Source organism: Amblyomma maculatum, chromosome 6 (assembly GCF_055883805.1).
Source record: "Amblyomma maculatum isolate TAMU_Amacu chromosome 6, ASM5588380v1, whole genome shotgun sequence".
Classification (NCBI taxonomy): Eukaryota; Metazoa; Arthropoda; class Arachnida; order Ixodida; family Ixodidae; genus Amblyomma; species Amblyomma maculatum.
This window is the reverse complement of record NC_139349.1, coordinates 1204173-1220963: the sequence shown is the minus strand read 5'-3', so window position 1 is coordinate 1220963 and position 16791 is coordinate 1204173. Positions and strand designations below refer to the sequence as shown.

The window sequence follows — 16791 nt, the reverse complement described above, 5'->3', positions numbered from 1 at the left end:
TTTCTTCGTCAGGCGAAAAAAGAATACATGGCAAAACTATTCAACCAAGATTTATTAAAAAGGAGCGATCTCGTGTGGCAAAATATAAATCGAGTTTTAAATCGAGTTACAACTGCTACTAGTGCACTTGAAATGTTGGTGAACAATGAAAGAGTGAGTGGGAAACAACTAGCCGATGAGTTCAATAATTACTTTGTGTCTCAGGCAGTTTCTGGGAATAACAGTTCTAGTAACGTGAAGTGCATTGACTCGCGGGTTGTTTCCAGTGCATTCTTGTCTCCAACCAGTGCTAACGAAATCGAAAATTGTATCCTGGCTTTACGAAACAGCAAGTCTCCTGATATCGACGACCTCAAAACTTGCCCTGTCAAACATGTAGCTGATGTAATCAGTCCAGTTTTGGAATATATTTTTAACTGCTGTATTGAACATGCAGTATTCCCTAAGAGAATGCAGTTTGCCAGAGTCACAGTCATTCACAAAGGTGGAGACCGGAATAATCTGTCAAATTACCGTCCCATATCTATTTTACCTGTTTTCTCAAAGTGTTTTGAAAAGATCTTGTTCACACAAATATTACGTTTTTGTGACAAATACAACATAATAACGCCGAGTCAGCATGGTTTCAGAAAGAATTTTTCAACAGAAACTGCATTGCTAACACAAAAAGAGCTAATTTTAGAGTCTTTTGAGCACAAACTTCTAACTCTTGGCATATTCGTTGATTTTTCAAAAGCATTCGATCGCATCAATCACAAAATAATGTTGGCTAAACTCGAACACTACGGTTTCCGCGGACAGTTTCTTCATATATTAAAGTCCTATTTAAGTTCTCAATCACAACAAGTAAAAATAAACAATCACTTATCAGATGTCAAGCACGTGGTTTCTGGTGTTTCCGCAAGGTAGTATCTTGGGACCGTTGCTGTTTCTTCTTTACGTCAATGACGTTGTCCGTATCAGTAATCGACCAACTTTTGTGATTTATGCTGACGACTCCAGTTTATTTTTCAAAGCTGCCCAATTGGTAGGCCTTGAGAAACAAACCTCAAAATGCGTATACAGTCGCTTCTAGAATGGTCTCAAAATAATCTTTTAAACATAAACACTGAAAAAACCAAAGCTGTGCTGTTCAGGCCTCGAAACAAGTTGACAAATATGCCACCACTCTGTTTAAAGATCGGTGCGTCATGCATCCAAACGGTCTCGGCGGTAAAAAGCTTGGGCGTTATTTTCAACGAGAATTTGAGTTGGAATGATCATGTTGATATGGTGATGAACAAGCTGTCAAAAGTTGTCGGTATCTTGTGTCGATTGAAATATGTTATGCCAAAGCGTATTAAGGAAATATTGTATAATGCTTTGTTTTCTTCTGTTGTTAAGTATTGCTTTTTGGTGTGGGGTACCACGACGTTTACTAATATTAACCGCTTATACCTCCTTCAAAAGAAAGCCGTTCGAAATGTTATGAATGCTCCCCGACTTGGACACACTGAACTAATTTTCAATGAACTTCGAATTATCCGCTTGCCACAATTATACGAAATTACTCTTGCGGCGGTATGAAATCGGTGTTCACAATAACAACTGCCTGGTAATAAAACTGTCAGGATTGCAAAGCAAAGAATCAATATACACTACACGAACGACACCCAAATGGCTTGTACCTAAGATCCGAACAAATTATGGTTACCAAATGCTGAGCTACACTCTCCCGCATGAATTAAATAAACAGTATGAACGAATGTATAGATAATGAAAAATCAATTGTTTTATGTTTGTTCTTGTTTCTAAAAGTGATATTATGCTATGTACCACTGCAATGCCTCTGTAGGGTGCGTCGGCCTCGTCAAGCCTTTCTACTGGCTTTTTGCCGGCGCACGCAACATCCTCAAGATGTTTGTTAAATAAACATTATTCTTATGTATATATATATATATATATATATATATATATATATATATCGACACTCTTGAGTGTTGGAACAGCGTGAGGAAGACACTGGCGTCATTTACGAGTGGCTTCCGTCTCGAAGCATCGACTTACCGTGCATGCTACCTCGCGTGCATTGTAATTTACTTCTCATATGTTAACAGGTTACATAGAGTCCGGCAGGCAGCGATGAATGTCACAAACGCCCAGCAGAGCGCTCTGTTCGAGGGCTCTATAAGGGACCTCTATAGGAAATTGCATGGGCGTATCTACAAGAAGAGATGTACGACAACTGTAAATGGTCTTCTGTAACTTGAGGTAATGTGATTACAACAAAAATTATTTGCACACGTACAATTACATATCTACCATTACATATGCACAATAAAGGTGCAAGTCAACTAATAAGATGCGACTCGGTAATTCCAGCAGGACGAAATAGGAGGAATTTCAGTCATTATACTTTTTGATCGTTCATACCATGCGCAGAACCGTACACATAAAATCTTCCATGCATATAAAGTCTCTGCTGAAAATAGGAGATAAATACAGGCACACAAAGAGGTCACACTTTCTAATGGTTCTATATCTTGCTCAAATATCAGAGCAGAAATAAGGAAGAAAAATTTGTTACTCCCTTGAGTTTCCCAAGAACGGAAATTTCCGGTATACGTACGACGACCCTTCATCATCCGCTCGGGAGCTCCAGAGAGGGGAAGAAGAAAAGGAAATAACACACACACACACACACACACACACACACACACACACACACACACACACACACACACACACACACACACACACACACACACACACACACACACACACACACACACACACACACACACACACACACACACACACACACACACACACACACACACACACACACACACACACACACACACACACACACACACACACACACACACACACACACACACACACACACACACACACACACACACGCGCGCGGTCGCGGCAACAAGCGTCGCGCCCGATACCCGGTGTGCGTCTGCTCTCCGAGCTTGCGCTCTAGCTCGGTTGCATTCTCTCGGCATCATATGCGCGAGCTCGGTCTTGCTTTCGTTCCACCTCCTGCTACTGCTGATCGTTTCCTCCTGCCTCGTAACGCGACCTGCCCGATAAACTCTCCCGCGTCGCAGAAGAGCGGCCAATACCGGACGGCAATATGTGACTGATCTCAATACCCTACACAAAAACGAACAACAAGCGTGTCATAGAGTGGGTCCAATATTCACGGTTTCCGAGGCAAATAGAACCTCGGGACTATATGAAAAACTACTTGGCTGGAACTCTTCACGAAAAATGAAAAAGGGCCGGGTTAAACTTGCTGCATCAATCTGTTTCGTCACCAAACTGCCTCTTATGACATAATGAAAATGCTTTTCTTTTTTTCACGGTCAGTATACGTGGATACTGCGGGTTGCTGGAAGGCCATAGCTCTTCTATTTAGTTCATTTAAACCTTTAGTGCAGTGAACGACCTAGTTATTTCGTTTTTTCTGACCGCATCAGGGCTGCAGCACAAAACACGTGATACCACTCCCGCTGGTAGCACGAGAGGAGCTGCTGAACAACTGAACTCGTGAGTGTAAGTCATTATTACAGCAAATTGTTTGACCGTAACCTATACCATACTTCTGTGATGCGAAAAAGATTATGTACTTATTTCGCCAACCCAGACAGTCTGTGATTTGTGAAAGTGACTGACTTGATTAAAATTTCTGCACTGACGCTAATAGCTTCTGTACATCAAACCTGGCGGTCAAGTAAATGGGAACTGGTTTGGTTTAGTTTGTGGGGTTTAACGTCCCAAAGCGAATCAGGCTATCAGAGACGCCGAGGTGGAGGGCTTCGGAAATTTCGACCACCTGGGGTTCTTTAACGTGCAGTGACATCGCGCAGTACACGGGCGCATTGAGTTTCGCCTCCATCGAAGAGCGGCCGCCGCGACCGAGATTCGATCCCGCAAACTTGGGCGCAGCCTACATCGGAACTAAACACGAACATCGCTAATTGGTGGCACGACTGTATGGAATGGAGCCAGTTGAGGAAGGTGGGGTGCAGATGCAGTGGAAGTGGTAACCACATCCACATAAAAAACGTTGTTGCCAGGAGAAAAAGGGTTGGCCTGAGTTCACAATGCAGTCATTCTCGTGCTATAACTGCACCTGACCAATATCCCTCAAGTAGGAAAGAACGTTGCAACCTCTCGCTGGTAATGAACGGAGATCACAGATTAGTGAGATAGTCCTTAGTGCTTCAGCAGGAGTAATCTTCCTTAATCGTTTTAAGACATCTTTTCCGTTCCCCCTTTGTTTGCTCTTCACTTTCTGCAGCTAAGGTGCTCCAGGCTGACAAAGCGAATGCCTTGGTCAGAAAAATGTCTTCTTTACTTTTTGCACTGTACTTTAAAAAAGAAACTATCAACAGAACTGAAAGAAAATAAATGCTTTCGAGAACTGCAGACCAATCAATCAGCTAACTGCCCTTTGGATACAAGCTATTTACATAGGTATAGAATCACAAGTGAAATCGGGGAAGCCTAACGTTTCCGTCAACAAAAGAATCAGGCGGGCTTTCGTATATAGGTCACTCGAGAATCAATCACGTGACAGAGAAATGAACAGAATCGCACAGGCATTACGGAATTAGAGCGCATAACCACGATATGTAGAAATACGGGACGACTTCTAAGCGACAGCAGAACAATTAATTCCTCAACAAAGAAAGTACTAAAACCCAATAAGGTAGGAAGGCACGAACTCTACAGTGCAAGGAGTTAATTTTCGAATGCATTGAACCTAATATTACTCCATGCAGATGAGCTTAAACAGCAATAATCGCACTAACAAATATTAATTTTCCAGGTAGTATTTCATGGACAAGGAAGAGATAAAACAGCACACACGCTAGAAACAGGAATGTCTTGTACGGGCGGTAAATAGTGACTACAGGTTAATCGTACAAAGCAGTCATATATGTAGGAACCATGACACGTGTCAGTAGCAACTGAAGCATCAATAATATTGTTACGGACTAGGAAGAAGCGGGCAGGGATGGAGCCCACCTCGCGCTAGGATTCATTAAAAATCATCTCACGGTCATCGAACATCATCTTCTTTGTTTCCATCGGTTTGCCACCCCGTAACAGGAAGATCGAAAAATCAAATAAGTACCATGTATATGTATCCTACAGTGACGAATAACGTGTGAAGGTTGCCCAATTAAACTATTTCAATATTGTGAGAAAACAATACGCGTTCGAGGTAAACGTAGGAAGCGACTTAAAACCGTAGTAACTTTTCGTTTGGGTGCCTTACTGACTATGTCTGTCGCAGCAATGCCAAGTTGTAAAATTATTTGCTTTTTTATTTGCAGTGGATTGCTGCCTTGAAGAGCAATAATTGCGCGAGATATTATAAGTTCCTTGTTAGGTTACTAATGCGCATGATGGCTACTACGGGCGCTAAGTAGACATACACCTGTGACATATATTGCTGACGCCCTTGGTCGAGCTTGAACGTTTATATCCAGTGTGCGTTTTCACTTGCCGGAAAATTTAGAGTGCTTATAAACTTTCTTGCATCCCCTTCAGCGAGACGCCGCTGCGTCGCTCTAGCTGTTGCTTTTTGAACTAGCTGCTTCGATCAAATTAACCAATTATAAGTTCTTAAGTTCTTACATCCATACGGTTCTGTCGAGTGCTCGTAGGCAGTCGTGATGAATTTTCAGCAAACTAAATCTACTAGTTCAATAAACTACCCCTGCGAAGTTAGCGTACAAAAGCTCGATACAAATTTTGTTTTTTTTCTTCGTTCCGTTCGCTCTATCAGTCAGAGGCCGCAGTGAGCCACCATGTGTCAACAAACATTGTATGACTTCATTTTTGCTATTCTCGCTTCGGTATTATGTCAACGTGAATTGATGCCGCATATCCTTATCGGATATCCCTCAAGTCCTTTATCACTGGTAGGACCTGCATGCGCAAATATAATCTGGCAGGCGACTCCACAAATTACGTGGAAATCTAGGATCATGCGCCAACCCAAGTATGAAACCAAGATAAAAAGAATACGCATGGGAAGATAAGATTGCTGCCTCTTTACTCGAAGCATGCCAAGTCGAGCAAGAGATGTCGTAAACCTCGTTCTTGCCTTATTTGTCCAATCACGAGTTATCTTAATTTTTGTACACGTGAGCAGTCGTACGCAAGACTGACGAACATTGTTCACGAGCCAGTTGAGGAGATAAATACGTTGGTGGCAAAACAAGTTGGTGGTGAAAAAAGAGACAAGATGCACCGTTATGCACTGCAAGAGGCCTTTAATGAACGGTGGCCCTTCGTGTAGGACTCCCCATGGTACAAGAAAAGGTGCGCAGTGTGTCCCATTCCACGTGATAGCGCGACCGCTATAGATAGGAGCGGCCCTTGTGAGCACTGTCATATTTCGATTACAGGCAACATTAATACTCAAGAAAGAAGACGGTTGGGCAGCCGTTGATGTAGCTCAGTTGGTAAGAGCACCGGACGCTATATTCGGAGGTCGTGGCTTCGGTTCCCACCATCGACGCGTAGTTCTCTTTCTAATTTGCATATAATTATTCTCCTCAGCTGAACGGCCGAACCAAAGTTTCGGGTGCAGACATCTGTTTTCAGCGCATGGCGCTTTCGCGCGTAGCCCTCCCTCCAATTCTCTCCCACCCCCTAACATTGGTCGTTAATCGCACAAACTTGCTTATCCTGCGCAATCCCGACTTTCCTATCTGCCTATATGTCATCTACCGCGACTTCAGTTTGCTCCGACGACATTCGAGGAAAAAACATTTGCTTTTCGCGACTAGCGGCTGCTGTTAGCGCTAGAGGCGCAGACAACCCGATACTGCGAGTGTCGGCACAAGAGGCGGCGATACGGAGAGCACTTCTTAAACGCAGAAACTCTACTGGTGCTTTTATCGAAGAAACAAAGAAAGAGCGGGCGCGAGCAGTCCGCTATCGGCGGCGCATCGTGCCCGCGAGCGGGACGCGGATCGGACGCGTTCAGCGAATGGGCCTTGCAACTTATCGATCCCTGCTTGCGAGGCCGTTATCGATGCTGGCCTCGGGTCAAGCATCCTGGACAGAGCAGTGCACGTCCATCCGTTTGGTACGACGTAAGCCCTGTAGCGCGACCGTCAAGAGCTGCCGCAGTAAGGATTTGCGGGCACTACGAAGAACTTCAAAAACCTGATCGGGACAAATCTTTGTCAGCCGCTAGTTTCACCTAAGTCGTTAATTAGCCGTTATATAGCCCTTGATTACGAGTGCAGAATTTCGCCGCTCTAGAATTGAGAAGCGTGCCTATAGCGCGCAAGCATTTTGGTGGAACACGTGGCCGTACATCATGACTCCTTGAAAGAGTCCTGAGATAAACCGTGCAAATTAAGTTTCTTCTTTTTTTTGTGTGTGTCACGGAAACCCTTGTAGCTGACTCTCAACCCGCAAAAAGAATGCGACATGAATGTTATTTATTAATACAAGGTCGCAATGGGAAAAAAGTTATTATCATGAGTTGTAGACGTAGGAACATTGACTGTCGCGCCTATAGCAGAAGCGATAGCTTGAACGGCCGGAAGCAAATAGATGCCTGCTCTTTCACTTTAAATGAGTGTGCCAGCACCGAATCCAGCGGCAGAATATGTGAAACGTTTGGTACGGTGATGTGACGTCACCACTGCCATTTGCATTGTAATGTGCCTATGTTAGGTGCATTACAGAATCTGCACCAAAGGCACTGACAGCATTAATTCCGAAGGCAACCTTCGCTTTGCCCTTAACGTGTGTCGCGGGCACATGTGTGGGACAACGAGGCCCTGAAACTCGGCAAGCTGCCTATCATATATACTGATTTTACTATATGCCCTTCAGGGCTTCCAATGAAATATAAACTTCACCTGCATCACACTGAGAAGGCTCCGTGTCCGATGCACAGGTGACAAAGCCTGCCCGTTTGTCAAACTTCTTCTGGCACTGCAACGCATTCAATTGAGTTGTCGCCACTGACGAAACGTGTGTCTTGAAAGAACGCCGCAAGCGTACCTGACACTGACTGTCAGCACGGGCACACGCCATTCACACCATGACACCTCCTGTACATTCACACGGAAGGACTCCATTTCTCTCCTCCGCTGTTAATGCTATGAGCGCCTTGAAGGTGTAATACGTGTACGCTATTTATATATATATACGTGCTTTTGGCTACCTTGGCTATAATTTTGAGACACTGACGTAGGGTGAGACATTGCACGTTGGTCGGCGCAATCCCGTTGCAGAGGCTCCTCATCCATTAACGCGGTCTTATCTTTATGGATCAAGAAAGCATATCTTTAGGACCCAACAAAGCCCGCACAAGGCATTCTGCTGCCGGAATTACCTCCAGTCGCGCTCAAAGCTTGCGCTTGCATAGCTCTCGGCACCGTATCTTGCACCCAGAGCTGAGCTATTGATGCTAAAAACAAACCTTGTCGCAAAAGGAATCTGCGAGTCCATGCTAGCATATAGGTAAATCCTGCAACTTGCACTCCATTGTTGAGAACAGTAAGAAGGGCTGAGCAAAAAATGCGAGGAGAATATTAACAGGCCATGTATTTTCCTCGAGAATTTGAAGACACGCTGGAAGACAAGCGCGTTTTTCCGGAGTGCCTGACAAAACAACAACCCGCTAACAAAATTGTCTGGTTTGGTTTGGTGAGTGTAACGTCCCAAAGCGACACAGTCTATGCGAGACGCCGTAGTGGAGGACTCCAGAAATTTCGACCACCTGGTTTTTTTTAACTTGCACTGACATCGCATAGCACACGGGTGCCTTCTTTTTGCCTCGATCGAAAAGCGGCCGCCGAGGCTGGGATTCGATCGCGCATCTTTGGGCACAGTAGTCGATCGCCTTAACCACTGCGCGCGCCACCCTGGTGGAGGTGCTAAATCATTGTGCCGTTTGGGTAAGTGTAGGAATGAGCAGTAACAGTATGTATCTTTTTTTCCCATCTCAAATTAATCCATTGTTATAGCGCTTTACATCTTCATAGCGCTTTGGTGCACCATTGAGCCGCAAAGCTATGCACGAATATTTCGTGTGGAAAAACCTCACATCACACTAAATAAATCTATGGGTCATTGCAACTGCTACTAGAATGTTTACTTTTGCAGTTGCGGTGAGAATTTATAACTTATTTCTGACTAGCTTATGATTTTCTGACTAATCTAGCTGAAAAGCAAGGTTGCCTTGAAGAACATTTGGAAGTTCGCAGTTTACAGCCTTAGCAAATGCTGACATTAACAAAATACATCGCTTGCTCAAACATTTATTAAATAAGCAAACCCAGCGACCTTACAATATGCAGCTGTATGTCTGGCCGCGGTTAAAAATTCGCTCTGAGAAACGCAGCTGCTGATACTTTGGAAAATTGTAGTTAAGGGAAGAAATGATAATTAGTTTGCATGCTGGCTTGATGACTGCAGTTCTTTCTTTCTTTCTTTCTTTCTTTCTTTCTTTCTTTCTTTCTTTCTTTCTTTCTTTCTTTCTTTCTTTCTTTCTTTCTTTCTTTCTTTCTTTCTTTCTTTCTTTCTTTCTTTTTTTCTTTCTTCCTTTCTTTCTTTCTTTCTTTCTTTCTTTCTTTCTTTCTTTCTTTCTTTCTTTCTTTCTTTCTTTCTTTCTTTCTTTCTTTCTTTCTTTCTTTCTTTCTTTCATTTCACAAGTTTGTGCAAAGCTGTTCATGGGATTTCCGTGCGCGTTAAATAAATACAACAGACAACAAAGAAACGAAATCTCCGCACCAGGCATATCATACTGCCTCTTCTTGTTCTGGCGCGGAATAATGCAGTTATAAACAAATCACAATTGCGAGACATTCGACCACAGTAACAAAGTACGTGACTTCATCGCGTTTATTTCTCGCCAGCGTTAATGCGTCAGGTAGCCTTTCCTGCAATCAAAATCACACTTTCAAGGTTTTATATTCTGCTCCGCTGTCAGCTGCCCGCTGACGAACGAGAACCGTGAGCAAAAAGTGTGCTTGCAACGAATCTTCACCGCACGTTACTCGTGTAGATAGAAAAGCACGCTTACAGGAGCACTATGCGAGCTGAGCTCTCTGTTGTTGACCACCAAGGCATTACACAACCACAAAGAATAAGCTGCGGCTCTCCACGTTCTTTCTCAATGGCTCCTCGAAAGGCAGAACTCGAAACGAAAAACAAAAACTCGCCCACTCACTAGCGTAGAAAGCGCGCTATTCGCACCCGAGGCACAGCTAGCTGTCGCCTTCTACCTTGGCGCGGCCTCAACTGCCATCAACTAGACCGCTGTCAAGGCACACTCGGGGAAGAAGAGAACCGCGTGGCAACCAGTGCTGCTGTTTGCATGTGCGCAGCCACTCGACGAAGCGCAGCAGTGCTCACCTTGATGCCGATAAGCCCTTTCGCCCACAGCACTGACTCCGGGCAGCTCCGTGGAAGATTTCCGAGAGCACGGGTCCTCACTGGAGAAGCGGTGTGGAAATCCTACCAAACAGCCGATGACCGTAAAGTGCGCGTGGGTCCCACGAGGCGTCGGGAAAAGTATAAAAGAAACAAATAAAAGCAACAAGATTCGCGCACGAAACGGTGGCTGAAGGACGGATTCCTGCCGGAAGAGAAGTATGTGCGCGGGACTCTAGCGCTGTCGCTCGGTCCGGCGGCTGCACAGCAAGGCAGTGAGGCCAGGTCTTGGCGCGTAGCTCGCCGGGGTATGGCGGTGCGTGTCCAGGCGGGCTAGGACGGCGCCGGAGCCTGGAAGCGGTGTTCGTCGCACGCGCCGTGTCGCGGCCGTCGACGCAAGCTGTCGTCACGTGCGCCAGGCGGCGGCGGTCGCGTGAAGACGCTGCGCCAGGCACGAGACGCGCCGGATTCGCGCGACTCTCCTCGCGCGACTCTCAAAGCAGAATCAGCAGCTGCCTAACACACTGCGCCGAGAAGCGTCCACAAACGCCGTCTCCGGCAAGAAGCGCGGAGATTCGCGTGGGCTTTTTTATGGAGTACATGGTGTGCAACATTCGGTGTATATGCGCCGGAAGTTACATACCAGTGTGAGCCGGAGGGTACCAGACCAATGTGGTTGGCTCGGGAGAGCCTCAAAACTGCCCACCTACGGAAGTTGTCACCTCATTATCGTAGTTTCCGCAGACTGCACGACTACAGGGCGTTGCAGGTAGTTGGGCGATCTGCGAAATAAAATGGTGCGGACCTTGGATATCCGGTAGAATAGCGTGCACGGCGTTGCTGTCTTTGTTGAGGGTCCCATGGTTTTAGCATACGCGGTAATTCTAGGAAAAAGGAAGAGGCAGAGCTCACCTTGGACTTATGCAAGCAGGTCTGCATATAAGTTACCCGCATGCTTTGGAAGTGTACACAACATTCTGTTAATATGGAGCTTTAGCAAGTTTGGCATTTTGCTAGGAACAAAACGGGAAAAGAAACCTTGGTCTCAAATATTTCGGGCTCAAAAAGGATGCGGCATCTCAGTCATCTAGTGTCTCCATGTCCCACCTCTACATCCCCCTCGTCATCAGCATCATCAGCTCATCATGATCGGTTACATTCACTGCGCATACCAAAAGCCTCTCCTAGCGATATCTATTATCCTTGGTTAGAGCAAACCACGTCCGCACCTACCCAGGAGATTTTTTTTTTTTTTAATACGATCCTTATCTGCGTATGAGCGAGCCGACAAGCATGGCGCTTCGCGTTCCTCTTCTTTTTTGCTTTCTTTTTGGTTCTCCGTTCGTAACAGTTCCGACAACATTTTCAGGCGCCTTCCTTTCAAATAATCGGCGCAAGTCTCTGAATAGCTACCAGAGTTTCCGGCAGTTCCAATGCGATGCAATAGAATTTCGAAGTTGGTGGCTTGTGTTTGATTATTCACGCGAACTCGTCTGTGTGGCGGCACCTTCACACTGGCAAAGTTCCCACACCGTAGCATTTACTGTCAAAAGTCAATTTCTTCCTTCCGCAGAAAGTGTGTGAGTGAGCAGTGTGGGTAAAAGAGAAAGAGGTAGTATAAGCTGGATATCATTTCGCTCGTCTTGAAGGCGCTTTATATGCTCCGTGAATACCCCGGTGCGGATGGTCGCTGTAGTGGTGTTTACGAATAGGCGCGATTAGGTTTACAGCGGCCTGTCGGCTATTGCTTCGTTTGAGTAATATATTTGCACAAATGTGCATCTACCGCTGTTACATATACTGTCAGAGTACCCCTGGGAGCTGCATGTATCATGTAAACTGTGGAATGGGCATTCTGTAAAGACAGAGCACTGGAGCAGCGAGCATTGGCGAACACTGCAGCGCGGGCGGGACAAAGAAGGTCACGTGGCAAATGCGCCACGAAGGAGGACACAGCATGGCAGCTTTAATTTTACTCCATTGTAATATAGAGTAGATTATTATACACGTTTCACGGGCGGCCACCACTAATGCTTAAAAAGGCTTCTTCCGACTATGAAGAAAGCTAATGCGGCGCAGTAGTGCCAGTTTTGGCGGACACATGAAGACATGTGATTAATCGTAACTAATAAGCTGGTTCATAAGTTTGTGATCATTTACTTTTCAACTACTTAGCTTGCAAGCAGAAGGTTTGCTAGCCTCGTCGAGCCAATGTCATCGGGGCGATGAATTTGACCTTGAAGTGAAGGAGTGGAGGTGTGTCAACCACCTGACGTACCACGTGGCTCACCTCCGCAGTTGTGGCGCGCTGAGCCGGCGGCGCTCGTTCGGCTCGCATCTACGCGGAGCCACGTGTTTCGCTGCTCGGCTAAATAAAAGCGCAATGATTTTGCTTGCCGTTCGCAGACAGGCAGGAGGAGCCACGTCTCGAAACCAGTGCTTCGACTGTGTATCGTACACGCCGGGCTGAATCTTATGATCCATAGCTTACATAAAACAGTATATAGCAGCGTGCATACACACTGCTGCCTCGCAATTTCTCGGAACCGTCTACACCGTCAGGATGGTCTCGCAGACTATGGGCCGAGTCTGATCATCCTGTTGGAGTTGCCAATCATGCTATGTATTTAGCCAAACTGGGTATAAACGAGGCAAAACATGTGGTTGTCTATTTGAGTCTAACCTGACTTAGGAACACAGCATAACCAGGCATAACAAAGCTTTCGCTTACACAACCAGGCTTAGCCGAACTAAGCCTCAGCCATCGTATCAGCATTTCGAAACATTCGTACTCACGTCTATACGGATGGCTCGGTAACCCATACTAGTTCTGCATGCGCCGTCGCCATACCTTGTCCAGACTGCTGCCGTAGCTCTGGGAGCAGGTCGTGGAATTGGAATTGAGTAATCAAGGTTAAATAACTTGCTAAGCTAAGTGTCTTGCTAAGTAACTCAGGAGATGAATTGCAAAGAATGATTGATGACCTAGACGGGAATAGAGAAAGGTGGACTTAAAAATCATCATGCAGAAGACTAAGTTAGCCTAGGGAAGGAATAGCAGATTACAATATGTAGCGAAACGCTGGAAGTGGTAGCCGAGTATGTATACTTAGGACAGGTATACTAACCGCAGACACGGACCCTGAAAGTAAAATAACAGAGAGAACAAGATTAGGATGGAGCTCATCTGGCAAATACTCGCAGAATATGACTAGCAGCTTACCGGCATCGCTCAAGAGGAGAGTATACAATAGTTGCATATTGCCTCAATGGGGCTGAAAAGTGGAGGCTAACGAAATAGGTTCTACTTAAGCTGATAACAACGCAGAGAGGTATGGAACGGAGAAGGGCAGATGTAACGTTAACAGATCGGAAGCGTGGTCAGAGAAATAATTTGGGTGATGACGCTCTAGTGCAAATCAAGAAAAGGAAATGGCTTGTGCAGAGCATGAAATGCGAAGAGAGGATAGGCGAAGGTCGCGAAGGGTGACAAATTGGATTCCAAGGGAAGGAAAGCCTAGCAGGAGGCGCCAGAAGGTTAAATAGGAAGGTGGATGAGGTTAAAAAGTTCGCAGATGTCAAGTGCATGCGCCGCTAGCACAGGACCGCGTTAGTTGGATCAATATGGGAGAGACCCTGCAGCGGGTATAATATGGCTGATGATGCTGCTGCTGATGATGATGATGGCGGTGGTGGTGGTGAATCAATGCTACACTGGCCTCTAAAGAAGCTCACTTGATAAGCCAGCGTGCCATGGCCTGCAGAGGACGTGGAGGAGAGGTGACGCGTCGGTGCCAGCATGCCACTAGAGTGGATTCGACTCCTCCCAACATCGCGCTCTCGCATGTTGGACGCCAGTGAAGCTGTGCATTGCACTCTCGTACAGCAGTGCAGCCAGAGCTCGAATTTCACCGATGCTGGCATGAAAAAGCGCCGTAGGTTATCTCTCTCTCTCTCTCTCGTTCCCGTACTCCACTCGCGTTTCTTTCGCTTTGAGAAACTAACGTCGGCTTTGAACCTCCGTGATTTTAACCCCGCAGAACTGTGTCTATAGCTAGACCACAGGTATCATGCGACCTTCATTTCTTCCTTTTTTATTTTTGCTGTTGTGGATTTCGCGGGTCCGCGGACCCTCATTTGAGCAACATTGGAGTAATAAATAGTCGTCTCATAGTACTCAACCACAACCTTTGTAGTCAAACCTTTAATGCGTGAGCGTCATTCTTCTGGTGCAAAACAGCATCCTCAGAACGGGTCCGCAGAAAGTGTTTACAAAAAGCGTATGTCTGCACTTCGAAAATTGGCCCCTTGGACCCTCAAAATTTGGCCTCGTGAGAATTTGACCAAATTTGATGCCTAACTTACTTTTACTGTAACCAACTCAGTGGTAGTTTTGAAATAAAGGTAGGCCGCCCCCAAAAATTTGGGATGCTTATGCATTCTACGCGCGTGGAAGGCTATGTGCGCCCTTGGATGTATTTTTATATTACTAAGCACCTGGGGCTATTTATGCTCGAGTGATGTCGGTATTTATCGCCGCAAACTCAATGTATTAGCACCAAAGCAAAGTTCCGCTTTGGTGGCAGAGACAGAGCATGTGCAGTGAACATAGCTTTATGGAAGTCAGTGAGACGCCGTAGATCGTAAGTGATTTCGTAGAGTGAACCTATTAAAAAGCATTCCTACTGAAAATAGCCTGGCAATGGCAAAGTCATTACGTCTGAGAGCACATTGATTAAGCATATGGAATAGTGTTTGCTTGCATGTAAAAAAATATATACCCACAACGGTAGTGAAAAGGAAATGCAGGCCTGGGCTAGTTTTTCAGTGGTAGTTAGAAGTGTTTGCATAGATGTGCGCTTGCAGAAGAATAACGAGATAGAGCTTATCGCGAGCACCTCTGTCACATGGCTGTGCGCATCAAATTCCACAGCTTTATCTGCCGAAATTTAGGCTTATGTTAAATAATGTTGGTATCTGACGAAGAGGACAAATTCTGGGCAGATTGGTTCGAAATGTCGCACAAGAGAAAAGTACCCCGACTTCAGGCAGAACATGAGATCACTAACTATTGCTGTCGACATCTCGGTCTTACGTCCTATTTAAAGACGCGGTTCATTTTTCCTATACAACTTGTCTGCCCAATTCCTGCGCATATGTTATCTGTACGCAGCCCAATGGTTGGGCTTCACTACATTCCTTGCAAGAGTGCGGAGAAAGGGATCACTGCTGGGTTCAAGCACCAAGATGAAATGTGTCCGGTATGCACTTGACGCGTTCATGTACTTTCATTCCGAAAGAATTAAGAACACCTGCCGTGCAAGCATGTATTTCACAAGCACATATGATACACGCATTTCGCTTCCCTTATTTAAGGCGAAAGCCTTTCTAGGCTCATGGAATGAAATTCCGTGCGCGAGATCTGTCATACTCCACGAGATTCCGTGAGATGCGTTCTCCTCTAGCGTTTCTTTCATCTGCAATCCCACACTTGAACGCGCGCCAAGGAACGCCACGTGACAGGAGCGATGGTTACCTTCCAAACTCACACTTGCCGGAGAAAATGTGAAAGATAAGCACCTTTCCTTTCCTGTAAACCAATTCTAATTATATATAGCCCTGCAACGAACGCCGATGAAAGGCAAACGATGAGAGGAAAATGATGGGAGAGGAAGGGTAGGCTTTCGCCATTCTCCTCTTGGGAGACATCTGAGAGAACCTGTAATTTGTATCGTACAGTTCGCTACAAGGCAAATAAATTTGACTGTAAGGGGCGTTGAACATCTTACAAGCAACCATGTAGTACTATTTCATGTAATTATAGACATAGGCTAGTAATGTGGTGATTGTGCATCAGCTATAAGCGGAAGTGTGAGGACTGTTTTCTGACATTCGGCCTCTTGAAAAACTCGGGTGCCCTACCATTGATGCTCCTAAGCATGTGCACAGATCTCCTGCACAGTGGCATCACAGCCAAGTGGCACGCAGTGGGAGCACATGTTAGGAGTTGGTGGAGTCTAGCCACACCACTGGTGCTGAACTGCCGAGGCCAACTTTTTCTGCTCGAAGCTGCCTCAAGGAGACCTTCTCAAATCGAGTTATAATGAAAGAAGGTAGAGAAACAGAGGAACGAGAACCTCACGCTAGTGAAACCCTCCTTGCGATAAGTGTACATCCGGGCACCAGCCGGTAAAAATGCTTCTCATTCATATATCAGCCTCCACCAAACATCAACCCACCAACCTACACCCACCATCACGATGCAGAGGCTCCTGCCACCGCCACCAACCTGCACCAATTATTCAAAAGATCTCCCGTACCGCCTTCATGTCTCTGTATGTGCGTATGCGTGCGTGTGCGCGTCCGTTCGTATGTGTG

At 45.8% G+C, this 16791-nt stretch overlaps 1 protein-coding gene and 1 long non-coding RNA gene across 2 annotated transcripts in view; one reads left to right on the top strand and one right to left on the bottom strand.

Moving 5' to 3' along the window:
- LOC146184935 (monocarboxylate transporter 13-like) overlaps positions 1-10892 on the bottom strand; it is an 88839-nt gene extending 77947 nt beyond the window's left edge. The window contains exon 1 of the mRNA XM_084605903.1: positions 10396-10892. The gene's annotated coding sequence lies outside the window, so the exon portion shown is untranslated. The remainder of the gene's footprint in view (positions 1-10395) is intronic.
- The window catches only part of LOC146184934 (uncharacterized), a 179879-nt gene that overhangs the window by 123431 nt on the left and 39657 nt on the right, over positions 1-16791 (top strand). The window lies entirely within an intron of this gene.